This window comes from Pteropus medius, unplaced genomic scaffold (genome assembly GCF_902729225.1).
Source record: "Pteropus medius unplaced genomic scaffold, Ma_sr-lr_union100, whole genome shotgun sequence".
NCBI lineage: Eukaryota > Metazoa > Chordata > Mammalia > Chiroptera > Pteropodidae > Pteropus > Pteropus medius.
This window is the reverse complement of record NW_024349802.1, coordinates 25527332-25551239: the sequence shown is the minus strand read 5'-3', so window position 1 is coordinate 25551239 and position 23908 is coordinate 25527332. Positions and strand designations below refer to the sequence as shown.

Genomic DNA, 23908 nt, shown 5'->3' with positions numbered 1-23908 from the left:
AATATTTTCATGTATTTTGTTCCAATGTGTTGTCTCAATGTTTAGAACATGCATAGAACGGTACCTGTTAAATAACAGGTACATAGTAAAAAATTACTGAATGTATAGGTGAATGAATGGGTGAGGAAACAGTGCATGTGTCATGTGCTATGACACTTGTGGTTCAGGGGCTTGTTGGGCTCAAGAAGGAGCCTCACATCCCTCTGACACATTCAGGGAAAGCTTTACAGAAAAGACAATTTTATAGATGTGTGAGCATTTTCCAGATGAGGAAGAGGAAAAGTTGAAAATGAATCTGAAAGCTAGGAAACTTGAACTAGCCTATGAAGAATTATGTGGAAAATTGGAAACTCACACATTCTGTTAACAGTAGTTTTTCGTAGCCCGTGCAAGCAACTGTGGGTCAGCCAGGCATTACAGACGTTAGAAGGGACTTGCGACATACCATTTTCTCAGAGAAGCCTTCTCTAGACCCCCAGGTTAGGTTCCCCTGTTTTACATTTTCTGTTGTTCTCCTTTGTAGCACTTAATACAAGTGTTATTAACCTACTCTGTGTGTTTTTTTGTCATTTGTTTGATGTCAGCTTCTCTGGTCTCACAATAAATTTCAGGAGGGCTGGAGCTGGTGCTTGGTCACAGCTTTATTACTCATGCCTAGCACAGTGCTCTACGCATAGTAGGACCTCAGTGCATCGATGTTTTTATCGAAATTTAGATCTAAATATATAGTAATTAATATAGTAATAAATGACATGGAAGAAAGCAGATATAATTCTATGGTAAAACACATAGTAGTATAAGTTTATATATTTTAATTATATAATGAATCGCACCTCATTATATAGGATTTGTGATGACACATTCATGTAAACTTTTATGAAATTTTCTAAACAGGGCAAGGTCTTTGGTGGCCAAAGTCCAGCTCATTTGGTTAGTAATTTCTGCCTTCCACTCCAAGTTAACCCTTCACTCCAAAAGAGCTCTTCTCTTTGAGACTGTCTTTAAGCAAACTAAGGACTAGCAACTGGAACGATATACTTAAGAATGCTGGGCCTCTTAACGAAAATAAAAATCTCAACATATCTCGAAACCTTGAAACAGCTGAAATGGCAATCTGGCTTTTCCTAGTAGTAGTTAGTTCTTACAGAAGGAGAAACCCCTTTTCTTCTGTATAAATGTTTTTCTAAATTGAGAAATCATTTTGGGTTGAAAAGACAGGAAAATCTGTCTTTTTTCCCCTCTTCTGGCGCATAAATAAACAGGAAGTGGAGAGTGAATTCTGAATTAGCCTGTATTTTTTTTTTTCTTGTGTTGGTTGGGGGATGATAGTTTGTTTAGTTTGGTGGTTTTAAGTGGTTTATAAATCTTTTAATAGTTAAAAGTTCATAAGTGCTTATTTAAATGCTTATTTCATTTGTTGTTTTAAAATATCACGAAGACTTTCATTTGCTGTTTTTGTTAAATCAAACAAGCTAGAGGTCAAACAAGCTAGAGAGCTATAGTTTTTGGTAAAGGTTTTGCCTCTGACATACAATAGAGAAAGAATTATCAATATTCATAGTTAACCTGTTGATTTGAAAATGGTCACCTCTCAATAAGGTCTTAAGTCTGTTTCATGAAGTTTCATTCAGTTAATAAAAAAAAAAAAATCACCCCAAATCACCACTCTGGTTTCTTTTTTAAAGCAAATGAGGAGCAAAATAAGTTGCTTTTACAACGTTCCTAGGGACCCACCATCATCTAAAAATGAATTGTGACAATATATTACAGTTACACCAAAGAAAACCAAAAATGTATTTTTGTCAGAGAAATAGAAGTATACTTTTGGGGTTTCCTGAGAGTGTTATAAATTATGGCTAAAAATCATTTCTGTTTAAATAAAATTTATACCATCATAGGTAATGATTTACTTACTTTTGGGAAATGAGTGTTTCAGCCTTCTCTCTTTCTAAACCTTTTACTAGAGAAGTTAAATAGAGCTTTCAATTCTATATTTCCTTCTCCTGAGCGAACTCTTGGAAAGAAGTGGTAAGAGGTGAAATCATCTGGGAAGAGCGTCCTATTTTATCAGCCCCTGTATTTCTCTTCTTTAGGGCATGGCTGTGAGCCCCTCATCTTCCTACTCTGTATGGTTGTCTCTCTCCCCACTTGCATAACTCTATAAAACCATTTTAAAAAACTTACATTTATATTGCCTCTTAGTGCTTCTAGACCACATTCACATATGGAATTAAATTAGGCTGAGCTTAGCTACAGTACAAAAAAGAAAACTCCAATATGTTCAGTATTTCCTACAGAATGTCTTTCTCACACAACAGCTCAAAGCATGTATTCCTAGTTGGTGCCTTTTCTCTTCTACACAGTGATTAGGAAGTCAGGCTCTTACCAGTGTTATGGTATGGCATCCAATAGATGTTTAACATCATCTGGAATGGGAAAGAGAACATGGAGGATGCGACATACCTGCTTCATAAAACCCAGGGCCAAGAGTAGCAGGCATCATTGGCAACGACTGCTCACATGAGCAAAACCAACTGCAAGAGATGTCGTCTAGCCATGTGCCCAGGTACAGACCTAGTATTACAGAAAGAAATAATGAATTTGGTGGAGAGCTAACAGTTTCTGCCTTAGGTTTTGTGTATGATCCTCATAACGATTAGAGAAATGTGTGGATTATTTTCCCCCTCCATTTCACAGATGAGGAAACTAAGAGTTTATGGGACTAAAATCTACCATCTGTGCCCTTGATTTATAATTTGATTCTGTTGCCGAAATGGTTATTGTGGAAACCAACTTGGATGCATTTCTGAATTTTTCCTGAATTTTATCAAACTGTCTTTTCAAAGGCTATGAGTCTAAACATTTCCGTGTTCTTCATATGTTCTGTTTTGACATATTGAGAGACTGGGAAAGCCTTACCCAGTGGAGTTAGACCTTTATCAGGGGTTAGGTTTCAGTGTCAGCCCACAAGGCAAACATCACATGTAGCCAGAATGACCCCAGAAAATCCCTTCAGCAAGCAAACTCTTGGAGACTGACATATGTCTCTTATTAAGACCTACAAAGCCAGTTCTTCCTCCAGTTTTGGAAGCAGATTGCCATCCCTTCTGGGGAGCACCAGATGAAATAGTTGTTTTCTGTTTTCATGTTGTACCAAAAATATGAGTCTTTAAGCACACGGTAGTACAAGACAACGCTCATGTCACGAAAACCACACATTTTTCTAGATACTTCCTTGTAATTAAGTTTCTCTTATCATAATAATTTCATAGGGATGGGAATTTCTCTCATTCCTTTTATGAACGGTGTCTTTTTGTGGTTGTTAAGTATTTTTCCACTTTGGAAAGGTGGCTAGATGTGTCATATGGATAAGCAATGCCAAAATGAGGAAAATTTTATCCTATGGACCTTCGAACTCATCCTCGAAAAAAAAATCTAGAGAGGAGAATACAAATCTGTGTGCCTCTCCAGCCTGTACAATGCTTGCATTGTCTGGAGAAAAGGGGAAAAGCTGGGGTTCTGGCAGGCCTGCCCCATTAGAGCTGTATTCCTTGTTCCATATTGAAAAGATGACATTCCTTTGCTAGCAACGTCCTGCCCGGATTTCTGGCACCAGTTCTGTGGCCAGCACTGTCGCTTAGGGCATTTTTGTTTGGGTTGGTTTTGTTTTATTTCAAAAGCAGCAAAGTGCAGGCTGCTTAAGTGTACAAGGTAGAACTGTTTTTATAAAGTTTGTCATCAAACTTGTCAGTACGGTCAAAGTAGCCCGAGTGCCACGGCGTCTGCTTCCTATTCACTGGTGTCAAAATGTGAGAAGCATATACAGTAAATTTAACTTATTAACTTGTTCTCAAGTGTTCCTGAGGCAGCCCTAGGGTTTTAACATGGGTCCCCGCCTCCCTCACAGGATTTCATGTAATGCTTCATTTATAATAGAGACTGGTGGATTTGCAAAGCAAATACTCCAATAAGGAAAAGCAAAATCTTCAGTGACCCTCTTAGTTCTGCTTCTATGGAGGCATTTTCTATGCCTGGAAAAAAAATCCTTTATATTGGCCACAGCTCTGAACTGGAGCATGTAAAATATACTTCTCAGGTTCTGTGAGCCTTAACATAATGAGCAGTAGAAAACTCTGAGGTAGGTTGGTGAGGGGGGAACATCTTTGGTTGTATGGAAGATGTTCATGGCTAAACAAATTTGAAGAAACTAGAATGGTCAAGCAATGTTAGTTTGTCTCTGTGCTGTTGAATCTGAAAATAGCAGCGTTTTAAGTATACAACACCACCATTCACACGGACCTGGAAAGTCCCCCAAATCATGAAAATTGTCCTTATTAGTCAAACCCAGCAGCGATCATCTGACTGCTCCTCAAGAAAACAAGAATTTTAGTTTGCATCTTACTTCTGCATGTCATAATCAGATCATAGGTGAACTATGCTATATCTGGTGACTTTGGGAGTGTGGCTATACTTTTAAGCCAAGAAATACTTTCGAGAGCTGATAACTTAATTTATGTGACTCCTTATTAACATAAACAATTTGTTTCAGAATAATAGAATTTGGTGTGGGGGGATGTTCTTTACATTTATCAGTTTCCAGAGTCATGTTCTCCTGTGTTAGATGCTCTTTTAACAGGTTGGTATCCTAAGTTAACAAATTTATAGACCCAGTACTCCATAACATCTTTTGATGGCATCTTTTCTATTTGAATGCATAATATACCATGTTTATGATTTCATCAAAAACATTATGCTAAAATGCTTGAATAGCTTTCACTATATTTGTTGTGTTGAATTGTGATAGAAAAAGTCCGAAAGTTACCAGTCCATTGCTAGAAATTATGGAAAAGGGCATCAGAGATTGAGTCCACTACCACTAAAATGAAATTAAATGTAAAATTCCTCATCCAGTTGTCTGTTGGTCTTACATGATTATTTCCTGTTCTGAGAGTTAGGAGGGAAATAATGTTCTATTTAAATGATGATTTGGTGCTAATTTTTGCCTGTTGACCAAAATGTTGAGTTTCATTCCAAATTAGACATCAGATATCAAATTTATTTGTATAAATATTTGTGACAGGTAGGGTCTGCATAAAATTATGAATTATATAACAGCCTAAATGAATCTAATCGTCACCACCTTTATTTGGTTTTAAACCCAAACTGATAATGAAATCATTTCTGTTGCCACACCTACATGTGGGATGTTTGCAGAGAGAGAGTTCACAGAATTGATATTCGTGGACCTGATGGTTTAAAAAATCTAGAAGAGTATTTTGAATTAGTGAGTCTAGATCAGATATTCCTTTATTATTCGATTCTGTGTCATCCATCTTATCTTTGATAAGCTGTGGGCCTCAGAAATAGTATTTCTATTCTCTACTATGTATGCTGGTAGCAACAAAAGCATTGGATGAGAGATCATAGTGACCTCCAAGGAACTAATCTTTACCGGTATTATGTCAGGGTAGGTGGGCCATTACCAGTTGTTCTAAGCATGTGATGGAAACCAAAGATATATTTACGTATTTTAGTATTCAGTATTATAACTTATTTTAAAATAATAAAACTGAAATTCCTCCAAGGACATGGAAAACGACTTAAGTTATATAGAAAAAATGATTTAGGTCATTTTTTGAAACTTGATATCTTTATTACACTTGCTGCTTTTTCTTCAAGCCAGCTGGGAGCACAAAGTGGTGTGGCTAAGTCTTTGGTTCTGAAGCTTTGCTGCGTGGGATGCAAGCTACCTCTCTACTCCCATCTGTCACTTCCATGTACAATAAATTGACTCAAACAATTCTTACGGCCTTACAAATGGAATAGAGAAATACAGTCTTACTATGTGTCTAGAAAAAGAGCGTGAACAATATTGGTAAACATTGATAATGTTTAACTCTCTCTGCTCCAAGATTGTTTCTTAATCCATATCCACGTGATTCTCAATGCAGTCGTCTCCTCCGTACGGATGGAAGGAGAGTTCTCTCCCCATCACTACCAAACTCTATTGGTCTACGTAAAACCCCTTGGGTAAGAAAACACTCTTATTTGTCTGTGCCTCCTATTTGTCATACCATTCTTCTCTGCTAAATTTTTTTTTTTACAAGTTCCTTAACCATAGTGCACAGGATAGATTCAGGAAAAAAAAATATTATATCCTACCCCAAATTTCCCCTCTCTGAACTGAATTTGATTATAACGTTATGTTATTTTTCATGTTATTTTTCAATAATCTTTGCTACCTCTGTAGGTCACCCCCCCAAGAAGTTAAAGGACAGTTGCTGGTCCTGTCTTGATGTGAAAGATCCAGTCCTGGGCTTACAGTTTCCTTTTCTGTATAATCACCATTTCTCCAATGTGGCATGTTGAGTCTTCATTGAAATAGAAGTGCTGGCAGCCATCCTGACATGCCAGCGTTCCTGTAGTGGGACATCTTTTGTAGTACTTACTACGATTTGAAATTATTTTATTAATTGTTTATACAGTCACTGGTTCTCTTTCCCTGCCACTAGTACATGAGTACCATGAGAAGAGGGACTTTGTCAGTCTCGTTCTCTTTTGTATTTCCAGCACCTATAACAAAACTAGGCATGCTGCGGGCACTAAATAAAGGTCAAATAGTTCTATAATAGGTAATATGTAGGAGAGATATGGAAAAACTAAACATTTGTGCCCAATGATTATGTTAAGTCTAAATTATCCCAAAGCAGAGGCTTGGGGGCAGGCGGAGAAGAACATGGTTAGGACAATGTTAGCTGAAAATGTCCTCGACAGGAAAAGAAGAATGACAACGCCAGGGGCAGCATTGTTTATTCCATTAGTATTTTTAAGAGGTAAGTTCTGCGAGCACTCAGGAGTATGCAGAAGTGTCTGCTCCATCTGCCCTGCTGTCTCTTCTCTGCTCCCCATCGCCACACCGCTCCTGGGCATGGAATAAGTGGTACAGGAACAACGTTTGGGCTCAGTTTCCCACCTGTTGAGATGGCTCGTTGGTATGTGCCAAGGGTGACTATTTTCTTATCAATTATTAAGGTCACCTCTTAGCCTCAAGTTGAACTGGTTTTGAATTTCAAATATTGGTCTTTCCCCATTTGTCATATACACCAGCGAAATAATAGGTGCCTTCTTTTCATTATGAAATGATAAATCCGATAATTACTAACAAGTATAGGGCATACTGCATTTACTGAGAGTTCATGAATACAATATCTTTTTGCTGTTTATAATAACTTGTCATGTAGGTAAGACCGAGAAAAGAGGAACCCCTTCTTCGTTAGGTTTAATTTCTAACAAGTGTATGAGATCAAAAATGGTATAGGGTTCAAATGACCCTTAATCATCCAAACAGTATGTTCCAGTTACCATTACTGTATAACAAATTGTTGCAAATCTCAGAGACATAAAACCACTTTTTTTTTTTTTTTTTTTTTTTTTTTGCTCACAGAGTCCGTGGGTCAGGAATTTAGATGGGGCACAGTGAGGATGGCTTGTCTGTGCTCCATGCTGTCTGGGGCCTCAGCTGAGAAGCTTCGACATCTGGCAGTGTCGATGTCTGGGACGTGGAATCATTTGCAGGTGTCTTCAGTGATGCCTCTGGTAGTTGCTGTTGCCTATTGATCTGAGCACCTACATGTAGCTTCCTGATGTGGCATGAGCTTCTTCACAAAATGGCAGTCTCAGAGTCATGAGACTTATTACACGACGGCTCAGAGGTCTGAAAGCTAGAGTTGTAGGAGGCAAGGGAAACGCCACATGGCCTTTTATTTCCTAGCCTTGGAAGTCCCATAGTGTATCTTCTGTCGAATTCCATTGTTTAAAGCAGTAACACACCTACCTAGATTGAAGGGGAAGGGACGTAGACCCTTCTCTCATTGGGACAGAGCTAGGGGCACTTTCGAAGAACATCTGTAAGTGGGAGATATCATAGCGGCATCTTTTGATAATTCCATCTGCTGAAAACAGGTGTTTTACGTCATCGCACATCAGGCACTTTCTTCAGGTAGATGTCAGATAAGGTACGTGGCTCATTCTTAGGCATCTGTTGTAGGAAAAAATATGCATCTTTATGCAGTAGGAAGACTCAAGGCTCACTTTGAAAAACAGATGGGAACCGAGAGGGTCTGGGGGAACCGTGGTTTTCCACCGCAGGCTTGCCCTGCTTTAGGGCATGCGCTCGCTGCATTAAATGATGGGGGAGCATTGGGCTGCCACCCACCTTTAAGCTGCTATGAGTGGGTTCTTGCTTCACAGGTAACTAAAAAACTGAAATACACTCAGGGTGTATGTAATGTCTCTGACAGTAGAGAAGGAAAAGGTAAACTCGAAGGCCCAAGCGAGACCCAGCTCTGCCAGCTTTATTGAACTGGACTGTTGGCTGATCTCTCAAGGATCAGCCTCAAGTTTAGGCTCCCTGCCTTCTCCTGGCTGTGTCACATCATATGATTATTATCTTCTCTATTCTAGGCTACCGAGTGAATTTTTAGTTTTATGAAATGTAGGTTCTAATGTGAGATGCTCTCTTGCCTTGCTTCCCTGTGGTCCCTGTCGAGATGGTTATTTATTTCTTTTTTGGGCAAGCTATTCCTGTGCATGGTCAGGGTGCTGAACTCCCATTGACTTTGACCGAAATTCTCTTTGGCCTCAGTTTGGAAGTTGTCTATGGGCCTTTAATTACACCCTCTGGCAAAGGAGAAGGAGCACTTGAAACAGGCATAAATTCTGTACATATTTCCAAGGCTGGTCTGTTTAAAAAATGCTGTCTGTCTTTCTTTTTTATTTTTTCTCTTTGAACTTGGACATGAATTTTTGTAAAGTACAGCATGTCAAAGGAAGGGCAGTGAGAAAATATGCAGGGGTATTTACTTAAAAATTACTCAGTGTGCTCATTGATTTTACTATGGTATACTGCATTGTGAGATGTGCGATCTTTTACTGTATTTTAGATGGCTGCTTTGAAAAATCTCAACCTTGTTGTGAGTAGTGGTATGAAGTCTGTGCCCTTCTGTGACCATAAACTTTATTTTCCTTTTTTACATTTTAAATTATATTAAAACACAAAAAGCAATTTATTAATTTGTTCCTATTTAAAATTTAAACAGCGAAATGTGCTGAATTTTGTTCAGATTTTTATAAATAAATACTTGTAGCAATGACTTTTTAAAATATTGAATTCCATGGATTTTAAGGAGAATGATAGAAGCATTTTTGGTGGTTTTTAATTGTTCCTTGGTTAGGCAGAGTTGCGAGAGCTCAAAAGTCTTCAGATCTCTTCCTTGTCTCAAACATTTCATTGGGTTACCACCTACCAAGCCTCCACTATCTATTATAAAAGAGGCTGGATTATCACTGATCACAGAATCCAGGGGTCATATTAGCCTCACTGTGTGTTTCAACCCCTCCGCTACTGGATTTTAATTTTTTTAAATTTTTTTTTTAAACGCCTACAGCACCTGGTATTCCTAGCTGGTCTCCCATCCAATTACTAACCAGGCCCGCCCCTGCTTAGCTTCTGAGATCAGATGACATTGGGCATGTTCAGGGCTTGGCCATAGACTGATTGTTTTGAATAATAGCCATGGAGTGAAATAGGCTCATTTGACTTCTCTCCCTTCCCCTCCCTGTTCATGCATTACCAGCAGTACAGTAACTGGGAGGCTGGGAAAAGGGCTTGGATGACCCACAAACTGACCATTATCCCAGAATAATGAAAGATTGGTTGTATTTCTTTGGAAAAGAGAGATTTGTGTACTTCACCGTGGTCTCGGTCTTGGTGAGATGGAATATTGCAGTGGTGTGGTTCCTGCTTTTCCTATTATTGGTTGGCATCTCCTCGGTCTCAGCTTGTGATTTCCATTGGACTGGGAATTGGGTGGCCTGGGTTCAGATCCTGCCTCCACCACTTTCTTGGACAAGCCAATGAAACCTAGTTTCATTTTTTGTAGAATGAGGATTAAAAACTCATCTGAGCATTAGAATTATTTTGAGAATAGAATATAAACAGTGTTTCCTTAATGAGTAAAGCACTGATATAGCACTTACTATGTGCCAGACACATATTTTAACTCAGTTAATCCCCACAACAGCTCTATGAAAAAGTCTGTGAAAAAGGTACTGTTACTGCTACATTTTCTAGGAGAGGCATAGGACCTGGGCCAAATGTTTCTCATTTTCACTTTTATGTGAACGTTCTCTGATTCCTTACCCCTTGAAAGTATGGCAAGGATGCCTTTTGGTCACGTTTCATATAATTCTAAAGTTAAAAGTCATTACATATTCCAATCTACTTAATTGAGTTTAGGGTAAAAGGATATTTAATCATTTTCTGCAAAAATTACCCCGTTGAGAAGTTGTATTTACTTTTTCCTCATTGAAGTTAGTTTTACTATTGTTGTTGAGAATTTAGGTAATTTATCAGGAACATCAAAAGGTAAGTGAATGATGCAGGCTAATTAGACTCAGTAGAGGGTGGTGGGCAGTATAATAAAGCCAGTAGCTCTCTGGGGTGGGGTGAGCATTTGCGTTTCTGTTAAGCTCCCAGGTAATGCAGGGATCTGTCTGGAGAACACATTTTGAGAGACACTGCCCTATGGGAAAGTGAGGCTAGGATTGCCAGGTTTTCCAGTACTTTAAATGACACTGTCTATGATTTGAGAACCATAGTTTTCTCAAGGTCTTTTCTGATTTTCCAGACATTTCACTACTGGAAAACACTCAGACCGTACAATGATTAATCAAGAAAATATTAGGCAGAAACATTAAGTCAATCTGTTTTGCAATTGAAATCGCCTACTTTTTAAACACTGGCAAAAAATTTAAAAGTTTTTAAAAGACTGTGCCGGCCACCATTGTCTGAGCCAAAATAAACATGTCTTTTGGCTCCATTAAGCTTGCAGATTAGCAGTTTGCAACTTCTGCTTTAGAAGCTAAAAAGTTATCATGGATGAGAATAAAAGAATTAAGTTTTTAAAATTTTTCCCTGCAATTAAAAATATTGTGAAAATATTTTTTTATTTAGCAGAATAAAAAAAAAGCTGGTCCAGAAACCCATAGCATGGACTTTCCTTTTATAACCTGAAATGGAAATGCATAAACTATTAAAATTAACAGTTCCCTTGGTTAGGCACAGGCAGCCTGTGAGCTGTGGTCACTGAATAAGCCTATCAGCTAATGACAGGCATGGCTTGTTTGAAAGGTCCCAGTGGAACATTTCTTTTCATCCTCACCTTACTGTGCCTGTGGTACCTCCCAGATGTTTTTCCCTGTTCTCTCTATCTCTTTCTAGCTGTCTTTATTTCCTGATCTCACCTTCCTTTTTGTTTCAGCTTCACTCACACCTTTTGCCACTTTCATTTGCATTGGAAAAGCTACTGTTTACCTTTCAAGGTGGCAAGTAATAATAGTAATAGTTAATATTTTTGACTATTTGTTTTTTAGGCTCTTAACATGTGTTAGCTCATTTAATCTTCAAAACAACCTCATGAGGTAGAAAATATTACTATCCCCACTTTAAAGATAAGGAAACAAGTCACAGAGAGGTTAAATGTCTTGTCCAAGATCACAGTTTACAACAGGCAGAGGTGAGATTTGTACCCAGGCCACCCAGCAGCAGGACCCAAGCCCATAGCCACTAGCCTGCCTCTATTGTAAGGATTCTGACCCTGAGAGTAGGACCTGGCAATGTGGGGAGATTGAGCATACTATACAGCCCTTAGAATCATTTCTACTTTGCCTCCATCTCCTGGTAAATCTCTGTTTCATTGAACCTTTACCACCATAAAAATATGATTATGCACAGTGTGCAGCCTGAGACGAAGCTTACTGTTCTTTGAAATGTCTGCAGTTGCCTGATGGGACTCGTGCAGGATTTATTTGATTAAAATCTTTACTTGATTTTTCCTTTAATAATAGTCATTTTTGTCAACAGCAGAACATGTACTCAACAAAAGATTTTAGGCGTCATTGCATTTAGGACCCACTAGGCCAGGGTTGTCCAATAAAAATATAATGCTAGCCAAAAATGTGATTTAGATACATAACTTAAAATTTTCTAATAGCTACATTTTTAAAAAAGTAAAAAGAAACAAGTGAAGTTAATTTTAATAATGTGTATTATTTAATTCAATATCCAAAATGCTATCATTTCTACAATGAATTGATATAAAACTTTTGACAGTTACATTATTTTTCATGCTTTAGTCTTCAGGAGCCGAGGTTACTTTTTACACTTACACATATCTCGGTTTGGACCAGCCATGTTACAAGTGCTCAATAGCCACATATGGCTAATGGCTACTATATTACAGAGCAGTAGTGGCCGAAGAGATGTGGGAATTACGCACAGAGCGAAGCAACCCAGTGAGAAAGCCTTGCAATGTTAAGTACAAGTGGGGAAGGAGCACAGGGGAGAAAAGAATCAAGAAAGCATCCAGATACAATTGTTTTAAACAAGTGATTTTGGAGGAAGATAATGGGAAACTTTGGGGAAATTTTTCCAATTGGTGGAAAGTCTAGTTGAAAAAATACATACATATATATATATATATATATATATACACACACACACACACACATACATACATATATATATACACACACATATATATACACATACACACACACACGTTTACTCTTTACTGATTTATCTAGTCTAGTTCATTTTTATTTGGAGCTAGGAAAAAAACGCACATGGCATAGTCGAGATGTCAGATCATAATGAGAGAGAAGTTCGTAAGGAATTCTTTGAGGACCAGAGTTATTCCATTTGAGTGACTTAAGCTTCTTGAACCCTAGACCCCTTTAGTTTTCTAGATCAGAGGAGCATAATACATTTTAAATCATATTTCTTTTTTTTCTGCTGATGAAAGAATGCATGCCTTTAGCTCATAGGTTCAGATGGTGCACATAAAACATCATTTCCTAGCGGGCTTATTTGATATTCATAACATGGAAGAAGAAGAAGAAGAAGAGAAGAAAGCCAGAAGGGAGACTGCGGATGTGATTAGGAGTAAAACTTCTCTGGATGTATAATGTCAGCAGCACAAACTGTTTTCATTCTCCATGTTACTTAATGGCTAATCTAGAGATTGTACTGCCGTTTGCTGATAGAGCACAGTTTAAAACATTTTATCATTAATGTGACAGAGAGTTGGATAAAGAAAATGAAGCGTGATTATAAAATGCTAATTATCGTTCTCAAGTGCATATTGGGCATTCATGAATATTTGCGGCATAATTTGCTTTATTTATTATTTCTGTGTGGTTATAAATGTTAATTCAATTGCAGATGGTATGTTGGCAATTTACAGAGCTATAAAGTTATTTGGAAATCCTAATATTTTCTACCAAAATGTTTCATTAAGTGATGGATGAACTAAATTAAAAAGCCCCTGCTCTTTAGAGTTAAATACATTAATTGGCAAGTAGGGATTTCCATCTCTGCACTGGCTCCGTTAACTTTTTAAAGGAGGAGAGGACATGATTTCTAACTTAGAGTGGGGATTTTCTTCATGAGAAAGAGCGGGAGAAGGGAGGCGTCTTTCTCCTCCTACCCTCGTAATGTTTCTTCAAGGCTAAAATTTTCTTCATGTTCTGGTTCATAGCACTAAAGAAATATGCTCAAAGCCACATTCTTTTTTTTCCTGTACTTCATCGACGGTGTCAGAGACCGTGATGTTGACAATCAGGGTGTATTTATGTGTAACTGTGTGTGCGTGTGTGTGAGAAAGAGAAAGAGAGATTGTGTTTTCTCAAACCTCACTGATTACTTAAAAATACACATATGTTTTAGACCAGAGGTTGCCAAACTACAGCCCACAGGCTAAATCTGGTCCTTCACCTGCTTCAGTACAGCCAAAAGCTAAGAATATTATTTATAATTTAAGAGCTTGAAAAAAAAATCTTAAAGAATAGAATATTTTAGGACACATGAAAATGATGTGAAATCAAATTCAGTGTTTATGAATAAAGTTTTTCTTGGAACACAGCCACGCCTGTTCATTTATGAATTAATTGTCTATGGCAGCTTTCACCCTACCCCAGCAGAGTTGAGTGTCTGCGGTAGAGACTATATGGTCTACAGCTTAAAAGGTTTGCATCTGGCCCTTCACAGAAGGAGCCGGCCAAGCCTTGGATTAGACTACTTAAGATATAGTTAACAAAATGGAAGCCTTATTCTCCTCTCTCTCACTCTCTCTCTCAACTTATATACAAAATGTTTGGAACCATAGAACTTTGGGAGAACAAATAGGTTCAAAACACAGCTCTTTGTTTTTAAAAGTGGGGAAGGAGATTATAAATATGAGCCCTAGCTCCCATCTTTTGTGGTGATGTTGGTAATTAAAAGGAGTGATATTATATGACTAATGTAAATAATTTTGTGCTTCACATACCCACAATATGCTCACAACATCCTCTGCCCACCCCTAGATAAGAATAAAAGTAAAGATTCTTTTCTTTTATTGTCAAATTAAAAACATAAACTAAGCCAGGTTCCTGGATCGTTCTACTGGTGTTAACAATTAAGGATTGTACATGGAAGCACAGTAATATCAGGAAATACGGCTACCTTACATAACTCATTTGGAAAAATGCCATTCTTTACTAAGAAATACTGTGCTTAATTAATTCGTGCTCCTAGGAGGTCAACCTGGGGCACTCATTATGGCCTTAATTGGTGGTATAAATCCTGAGACCCCAGAGGAAAACACGTTGTGTGGTTAGTGGTCTCTGGCCCTTTGGCTGATCATGCACCGGTGCCGGCCCCATTTTGGAGAGTGACAGCTTCAGGTTTTGATGGCTTTGGGTCTGGCCACAGTGATATTGAGTTTAAAGGCCAATGTGCAATAAGAAAAGAAACACAATGACTGCCCTGGTGTTTTGCATTAAACAGTGTGAGACAACCCCACTACCTTCTGACTTGGAAAAATGAGTTTCTTTGAACTCTGGTTTTTCGTATTAAATTATATTCATTATACAGCCCATCTGGAATCTCCTGCCAGGCCAAAAATCATCGTACAGACATTAGCAAAAGGAAGTTAAATGTAATTTTTTTAATTGTATACTTTTCATTTCAATTTTTTTCCCCCCTTTTTATTGGAGAAACCAGATGGAAAAAAAGGCAGGAGCCTCTCCCTCACTCTGGTTCCCTTCGGGAGCAAAGGCAGAACGGTCCTGGCTATGGCCCCTCTCGTGTGCTGACTAGAGGTGATGATGGGCCTGTCTAGATTCCGGGGATAATTGCTGGAAAGGTCAGGAGTTCAATTTGAAGCTCGCCCTGGATTGGGGTGCTGAGGTTTGGAGAGTAAGAACAGCATGGTGGCTAACTTTGGGCTTTCCTTGATGTGGGTTGCCACAAATTATATTCGACAGTGTGGAAATGGAACTCACAAATGTCACATGTGATGCGGTTCATTTTTGTGTCCTGGTATTGACTTGGTTATTTTGTTGGGAGTTGTCTGTTTGCTGGATCTTGACTCCGTGCAATAAGGCCCATATTTGGAAGACTTTTGGCTCTCTTCATCTCTTTACATTTACCAAATCAGACATGCCTCACAAAACGTACAGACCTGAGGCTCATGCTGGGGACATGTGGGTGTGTGTTTCCTTGTTCAGAAGCATGGAAATCTCAAATGTCAGCACTAGAAGGTACGTAGAGATCATTTCAAAGGTGTGAAATGGAACTGCACTAGCCATTCCACAGTTGCCGGCGGTCCCAAAGCCAGTTCGAGGCAGAGTGTAAAACCAGCTCACAGCCCTTTGAACTTCCATTTGGGTGCTTTTCCTCTTTGGCTATCCTACTACCCTGGCAAAGGGTGTTTGGCAAACTGAATCATTCCTCCACACCGCCCTCCACCCAACCACATGAGCAAATATTTACTGAAAGCCAGGTATGGTACTAGATTTGGTGCTGAGAATAAAAAAGCTAAAGAGTTATGACAAGTCTTCAACTTGATAAACTACATCAGAACAAATCTATCGTCTCTATCTGTTTACACTCTTATCACTCATCTGTTGATTCACTCAAATGAATTCCTGAGTTGCTGTGTTTGGAAGGGATATTTTAAGTTCAGATAACGGTGAGATACTCTTGGCAATATACTGACATAGCAGGTACCTGTGGGCATTTCTTGATGATGGTCTTGGGGGTTTAAAGGGAGAATAATTAGGGTTCATTTTGAATTTCTAGTAGTGAATCCTTGTATCCTATGTACAATTTTATTTCAATCAGAGATTAGTAATTTCATTATCTAAATATATTTTCAGTGCTCTAAGTATTTTCTTTAGACCGGGACGAGGTCTTCAAGCACACCTGGAAAGGATATCATTTGATATATGTTTTCATGCTTTATGACAGGGGATCCCAACCCCTGGGGCACAGACCAGTACTGGTCCATGGCCTGTTAGGAACTGGGCCGCACAGCAGGAGGTGAGCAGCAAGTGACTGAGTGAAGCTTCATCTGTATTTGCACCTGCTCCCCAGCGCTAGCATCACCGCCTCAGCTCCACCTCAGATCATCAGGCATGAGATTCTCATAGGAGCACCGGTCCCTGGTACCAAAAAGGTTGGGGGCCACTGCTTTACAACACACCTGAGATTCGAAGGGCAGCGGGAGGAGGATGCTCGTCCTTCTCACTTAACACGATGATTGCCTTTGTGCCTGGATGTTGACATGAAGTGTCTGCTGTCACTTATTTCCTCAGTTAAGAGCTTCTTTAAGGACCCTGGCCCTGTCTTACCCTCATTCATGCTTGACACAGTAATAGACACATCACCCACGTAAATAACAAGTCCAGGTTTTCCTTTCCTTAGAAGTGTGTTAAAGATATGTCCACTAAATGGGTTACTTTGGCTTTAAATAATAGACCCCATAGCTGCTTCTCTCTTCCTCAACGTGAGAGGTGGTTTCATATACCACTCTCCACTTTCAACAAAGCAGATAAGGTATCAACACAATTAAAAGTGAAAAATAATCTGTCCGCTTTGCCGGTAGTAAATGCTTACAGAACACACACTGATACAATAGATTTTAAATAATTTATGTCTGGCACTTTTTTTTTCAATCTGTAAATGAGGACACCTAATGCGGAATGGCCAGCGTGATACTTTATCCTTCCCCCATTAAGATAACAAGATGAGGGGCAATGATTCAGATCGGTATATTTTTGGAGCACAGCGTGGATAAAAATTAAAAATTAAAGGAGATGATGCCCTGAAATACTTTGGGTAAGCAAGCTCATAAAAGCCATTTGGAAACCTGAAATTATAAATGAATTTAGAGTCTCCTAAAAGCCCTTTCTGTTTTCTTGGCAGAATTAAAGCATTCCTTTTGTGTCACTGCCTTTCACCAGGTTTGTTCTAATGCTCGCTAAGGTGTAATGCTCAGCCCTAATGTGTCTCTTGCAACGTCTTTGGTCTGAACAAAGTAAACTTCAGGTGATGTTAAAAACAAATAGGAATTAATATGTGATGGATTATGTCTTCCCCGTAAAGACATGTTAGATCTCAAATTACCGGGATCATGTGATTCACAACTTATTTTTCAGTCCTGAGCTGATGGTTGATCCAATCCTGAAGGATTTACCCAGCTGCTATAACTCCTGTTGGCAGTAAAGGGAATTGCCCCCACAAATCCCTAAAGTCTAGGGACATTGCTGTCCCACAAAACAAAACTGCTAAGCTGTTTATAAAAAGTCATTCAATCCTTTGGTGGCTAAATGTAGCTGGATCATGATTTATGGGGGCCTAGCTCTTTTTCCCTACACCTGCTTATGGACATTTTTTTAATTATTCATTTGAGAAAACTCTGGATAAAAATATCAGTCCTAAAAATGTGTGTGTTCCAAAGAAGAACGCCAACAACATCCAAGGAAATTTCCAGTCCTGTTTGATGTAAGGAAAATAATTCCCCAGTTCCATATATAGATGCTCATGAGTGCTTTTAGATAGGTTCAAAATAAACACGCCCTCCTAAGTTATCTTCTTTGTCCTTCTGGAGAAAATTAGAAGGGAAAATAATGTTCTATGGAAGAATCTTCTGAAAAGAGCAAAAATAGGGTCAAACACTCTCAGAGCTTCCAGGTGAGGCTTTCTGGCTTGGGGAGCCAGATCTGACACCCCTTCTTCTGGACCAGAGTATGATATCAGGCACAGCTATCTGCTAACAAGCTCGTCCTAGGCAGCAGAAGGCTTTGGGAAGTAGCCACTGAGGAGAAAAATGTAATTTTGATACAGGAAATAGAAGAACATACAGGTTTTCACTCAAGATATATGTTTCTTCGTCTAAAGCCAGCAATTTTGGAAAATGAAGCTAAGACTTTAAAAGTAAGGGCTCTGTCAGGGAAAATAAAACAGGTCCCCCTACATCCATTAGGCCGCTTTTAATTGAAAACTGGAGTACAATCTAACTAATTGTCAGGTACCTCTTTTATTACTTAGACCATTTACCCCCTTCTCTCCAGTATAATCAGAAGGCAGCTACTCTTTTTAGCAACTAAAGTCAAGTATGAAATGGAAAAGCAGAGAAATAACACTTAAAAAATTGATTGTGTATATTCTGTCAGATTTTCTCTTATAAAATAGGTACAGAAAGTACAAAAGTTAAGTTCCTCAAAACAGTAGTAGCTCCAGGATTGTATTTTTATATAGCATGGTACTTAGGTGGAAGCTATAATGTGCTAATTGCAGGCAAGTTCATGTTGTTTGAAAGAGTTTTACCTATTGCTTTGGGGACCTACTTAATTTCAAATCTTGGCACTGTGCTGACATAATATAGCAACTTTAATTTTAAAGATCAAGAAAGAGGAGCTGTGGGTGAAATTTGAGCCTATTTCTTGCTAATTTAGAATAAGAAAGAAGGGAGGTTGGGATAACTCATCAAGTTAGGATGTCCGTCTGAATTTATGATACTGGAATTTTACTATTGAAAATATAACCTCCCGTTTCCTTTTTTTATATTTCAGGAATTTTGCTGGTGGTTATATTTATTGAATTTAGGTTTTTATTTTGACCTTTCATTTCCTCTCTTTTCTTCGACGTGGAATCTCCATATGACATCTAAAAGGCAAAATAACTTGTATATGTTACTTTTTTAATTATCAAAGGTACACATGTTCCATCACAAGGATGGTTATGCTTGCAAAGGACCTCTGCTTGCAAAGGACTCCTGTTTTGAGGGAGAATGAGACACAAAGATCAATCATTGCAATGTTGCGGAATGAATGTTACAGCAGGGTATGCTAGGGTGGTGAGTGTGGATTCACAGATGCCTAACCACTCTTGGGGCTGTATTTCAGAGCATGAGCTGGTGTGAACCAAAGGACAAGGCAGGGAAGGGACTTTTGAGTTATAGGGAACAGCATGTGTAAAGGCTCAGAGGAAAGAGAAAACTCAAGGTTTGGGGGGCCTGGATAAGTATAATTGGACAAAGGGCATGTACAACTTTGAGAGAAACATAAAAGAGAGCTATTTTGGGACATTTTCGCCATAAAATCATTGAGAATTAAAAATGGTTCAGGCATGCTCTAAACCATTTTGTTGATGATCTCAGTGTTTAAAGGTTGTGGATTTGGGATAATGCACTGTAACAGATCTTAGCCTGGAATCACCGTGGCTTTTCCATACAAGGGCAGAATCTATTTTGAAAGCTGAAGCTTAAGCAGTATTTTCTCAATGAACTGATAGCGAGGTTTTTTTTGTGCTATCAGAGCGGAGAAGCAGAAGGCTGCGTCCAATAAATACCCATTATTTTAGTTGTCTGACTCTTGAAATCTTAAATGGCTTCCCTTCTCCTACTTGTTCTTCCTCTAGGATTTCTTCCTCTTCACTTCAGATTCAGGATGTAACCACGTTTAAAACGAGTCAGAAAAATTCCAGTGAGAAGATTCCAGAATGGTCCTGAAAATTAAATTAACTTGGAAAAAGTACAACAAATTGTGGACAAGCATATTTTTCTTTTCTAATTTTGGCCCTTCTTAACATCGTAAAACAATGCAAGCACATCCTAATTATCGGTGTCTGTGAATGGCCTTTGAATCATGTGATATGCAGAGTTGCTACAGTGTGTACATTGTCATCAGCCATCGGTTGTGACAGAGCTAAGTCCTGACTGTGTTGATGGTGAAATGTTGCATGCCAAACTTCTAAAAGAGATTTAAAAACTCATGCTCTCTGACAGAATTTAAGTAGATTTGAGCATGTTTTGGCTCTTGTCTCCTTCTGCTTACCTTTTTTTCCCTTCTTCAGTACAGAGGAGGATCTTTAATTTGGGTCCAGATGAGATTTAGTAATTGATGTGCAAAGCAGCTGGAGTCTGCTAACTCCTGGGCTGAAGCTTAGGAGCTATTTTGGGGTATTTTCTCCGTAAAATAATTGAGAATTAAAAAAACTTAAATGCATTGGCTTCTCGCCCTGTTATATTTAGAGTAACCCTGATAATAAATCGGTTACTATGGATTTCACCATGGAAGGGCACAAAATAACTGACCCAAGCAATCTAGAAAACAGATGTCTTTGGTTGGTTTAAAGGAAATTCTCAAGACCAGATTTAAAGACAGCTCTGCAGAGCCCAGTGACATCGTCCATTTTAGAGTTTTTTTTCTGCCTTAAATTTTTCTCCCTGCCATCTCTCAACTCAAATTCTTGAGAAGACTAGAAGTGGTCCCCATGATACTGTATTTATAATATTTAACCTGCTCATCAGAAATTCTTTGGGTAACAGATTAACTTTTCAATCTCATATTCTTCACTTTCTTTCTCATTTACTCTCTGTGTGGATGGCTCCCACATCGGGGTCAGAATGAGCTTCTGGGCACCCTCCTGAAATTACGCCTAAATATATATGCTATTAGGGAAGAAATTTTATCCAGTTCTGAAAAAGTTCTCTGTATTCTTTCTCTCCCTTCTAGCCCCCTCCGAAGCCCCTTATGTGTAAAGGAATTAAAGTTTAGTAGTAGAACATAAACTACCTCCTGAATGGTTTCCCTTTCTGGCTCTTGCTGGGGCCATAGAATTGCTCAGAAGCTTCAGGGGTCGTCCTGAAGGGAATCATGTGGTTGTGGTGGATTTGCTTAATTCTGTCTCATCTACAATCTTAAGACTAGCTTTATAGTCAACCAAAGGTTAAGAGAGACCATCCAAGACTTCACATCTTCACAAAGGAAAAAGGTTGGAAATCTTTGCTGTAGATGGTATTGTAGGGCCAGGACTGGCTTCTTAATTTGCAGGAATCTGTCTACGGCCATGCTACCCTGAACATGCCCGACCCCATCTGATCTCGGAAGCTAAGCAGGGTCAGGCCTGGTTAGTACTTGGATGGGAGACCACCTAGGAAGACCAGGTTCTGTAGGCATAAAAAAATTAAAAAAATAAGGGATTGTAAGCTGACAAGGTCCTTGCAATCTGTGAGGTCAACCAAAAGTTGACCTAAATAAATAAATAAATTACAGGAACTCATACAAAATGAAAATGCTTGCGTCTTGTTCCAAAGTTTCAGAATTTCAAGACAGCGACAGCAGAGCAGTAAACCAAGCATGAGGTCCTTCTAAGTGCGAGGCCCTGTGTGACTGTCCAGGTTGTACATCCCTTAAGCTGGGCCTGGCCTGTAACAGATCTTTTTACGTTTTGAAAACAACTGTTCTAACTAGTAGTGTTTACTTGCCTTATGAAATAATCTATCCCAAAGTTTTGTTTTGAGATTATTGATCGTAAAACCTGATGATTAAATGCCTACAATTAGAATGAGGTTATAATAATCAAACCTATGTGATAGCTGGCCACTTTAAAATATTATTTTAAACAAGGTCACGTTTTACAAATTGGAAAAAGATATATATATATATATTTTTTTTTTACCTAAATTAAAAGACATTTTATCCGACTGATTAATCTCTCCTTACTGTGGGTTTTCAGTTTATATTACCTAGTAGCATTTCTTCCCTGGATCATGTTCCTGTAAAATAAAGAATATTGTGACCTGAATACATTGGCTCGCTGCCCTTCCTGGGACATCTAAACTGTGCAAGTGTAGACCTTGGTCTCTGATGTTGTGAGTTCAGGTTCTCGGTTAAGAGCACTGGCCGCCTTTTTATTGGTATTCCCAGGGAGTTTTAATTAATTGAGGATTAAAAGGATTGAGAGCATTGGCCTCTGGGTCTAACAGGGGTTGAGCTCTCAGGGGTTCACCTGACAAAGTCCAGGAAAATACCATAATCACAGTCTTCCGGAAAGATTGGTTCCCACGGAGACGATGTTTTTGCTAAATCTGTAGTCATTGCCTTCTTTAGAACCATCTTTCTAGGCATCTCCCAAAATAAAGGTTTGCCTTTCTAACCTAGGCAAGAGTGAATGTGCCAAGGAAACTTCTGTTCTGAGGAAGTTGAAAGGAGACAGCCTAAAATACAGGGTCAGGTTCAAAGTGAAAGGACAAAAGAGACATTTTCCCAGTTAGCAGGCAAGAGGCGCTGTAGAATAAAGGGCCTTATAGAAGCCATGACTATTAAACTCCAGAGTGCTTAATCTTCGCTATTGTCATTCATTCAGCTTTACTAAATTCTTAACAGTGGGACCTTGTCCTGGTGGGAATTTTTTTTTTTTTTTTTAAACAAAAAAATAACTCTGAGCCTCTACCTCTTCGGACAACTCAACTTTCTTGTTTGGAGTATAAATCTTACGTTGTTTTCCTTTTTCTGGCTCAGAGTGTGGCCCCCTCCCTAAGTTGACTTGTTCAATGTGCTTTTCGTTACATTCATGCCCACCCTCCCTGCTTAGGAGGAAACTCTCCGTTTGTCATCAAAATAGTAGGCTGTTTTTCTACTTTCTCCCTCCCTCTCACCCATTGTCTTTCAGTGGGGTGAAAAGGTCTTTACTTTTCTCTTTCTCCCTCCCAAATCTCGCTATTAATAACTTTTCAAACATTGTCACGCATAGACTTCCACTAGCTCCGAGGGTGTTTTTTGTTTGTTTAAGGCAACGTGTTTCCTGGTCTGAAAACCGGGTTTCCCAAAGTAGCTGTGATGGGATTATTCCATACTCACCTCCCACCGGCAGCATCTTTGCTTCTGGATGGAAATGGAAATTGCAGCTCTGGGACCCCAGCACCTCACTGTGCTCCATCCAGCCTTGCGGCCTGGGGGAAGGACTGCTCGGGGCAGCCACCTGGTCACTTCTTGATTGAGATGGGGTTGAAGTCTTTTCCTTTTCATGACCAAGGAAAAATGACTAAGTGACTTCTTGCTTTCTTTTCTTTCACTCTGGAAGGAGAATTTTGTGTGGGATAGAAATTAACTCTGCAAAAACCCGTGCAAACAGATGCGCTTCTCGCTCTCCTCTTTGGGTGAATTTCTCCTGATCCAATGCTTTTATGATTAATACAGTATCAGTTTTTCTTTTAAAAAAATAAGGAAAGAACATAGTTTTTACTTAGTGCCTTTCTTCAAATGATCATGATGCGTTCGACACATGTGAAACCCTATATAAATGGTTCTAAAGCTAAAAAGCAACTTCTATTCAAAACACTGTAGTATAAATTCTTACAAGCAACGTTATGATTAAATGAGTCAGCAGATTGCAGAGTTATTTCAGAAATCAAGAATTTTAGGGCTGCGTTCCTGCCCAGACCTGAGGGCAGGCTCAGGGTTTTAGTATTTGTATTGATACTCAGAGCCCACTATCTACTTAACTATGTGCAAAATAATAACATGATGAAATCAGTGATTCACAGCTTCCTGAATAATCTTTGCAGACTGTAATTCTGACCCTAACCATCTCCTGCACGGAAGAGTAAGGGCCTCCCCAGTAAGTGCCTGAAGTGCCTGGCATGGTCATCATGGTCTTCCTCAGTCTGAATATCAATCCCGTTTTCCAGTTGTGTCTCTGTCTCTCTCTCTCTCTCTCTCTCACGCGCTCTCTCTCTCT

General features: G+C 38.9%; 1 protein-coding gene and 1 non-coding gene across 4 annotated transcripts in view; both read left to right on the top strand.

The window, feature by feature from the left end:
* The window catches only part of RARB (retinoic acid receptor beta), a 357943-nt gene that overhangs the window by 233893 nt on the left and 100142 nt on the right, over window positions 1-23908 (top strand). The gene's annotated exons all lie outside the window — the stretch shown is intronic.
* On the top strand, window positions 21226-21344 carry LOC120581795 (5S ribosomal RNA). The gene has a single exon (XR_005647381.1). It is a non-coding gene; the product is annotated as a 5S ribosomal RNA (ribosomal RNA).